Consider the following 735-nt stretch of genomic DNA (forward strand, 5'->3'; position numbering starts at 1 on the left):
AGGGGGGGGGGTGAGTGTAATCCTCCTTAAAATAACAGACTTGTCCTAAATATGATAATATAACAAATTTAAATCTGACTTCCGTAATATATTAGGTAATACAATTACAATTATTACAAATGCAATTAGTACTTGTTCAACTTTAAAATGGTCAAATAACATAATGGAAATATTTGATATCTGTAAATGAATACAAAAGTAATTAGGAACCTGATAATACATACATATGGCAGTGACCAAAAACATATACATTTGTACTTAAAGATAGATTAAAAGATATCAGACTGGTTTTTTTTTTGGTTTTTTTCTGGTTTCATTTAATGTCAGTTCACTTATATAATAGAGATAGGTAGGCGCTGTTAATTGTTTAATTATTTTCATTACATTTAATATTTTTTAATGTTATTCTAATTCAATTTGCTATCCATGTACATGTATATGTAGCTTTTGCAGCTCTTTAAGAGCTATTCCTGTCTTCCTGCTTAATAAATACACTTCATTTAGAACTATGAAACAAGTTTAATTATAAACATTGTGAATATTCATACAGGGCTAGAACCTGTTGTCATGTCCTCGGTGAAATGTTCTGTGTTTCCCAGTATGATGGTATTAGATGCTGTATTACTCCAGTAGACAAAAGGTTGTTTTGGGCTGGAACTAGTCGGATGTTTTCCATTGGACCGATCGGCGAATTGAAAACATTGGCTTCGAACAATTTCCTGCCATTCAATGCTA

The sequence above is a fragment of the Mizuhopecten yessoensis genome, unplaced genomic scaffold (genome assembly GCF_002113885.1).
Source record: "Mizuhopecten yessoensis strain PY_sf001 unplaced genomic scaffold, ASM211388v2 scaffold10479, whole genome shotgun sequence".
NCBI classification, from domain to species: Eukaryota; Metazoa; Mollusca; class Bivalvia; order Pectinida; family Pectinidae; genus Mizuhopecten; species Mizuhopecten yessoensis.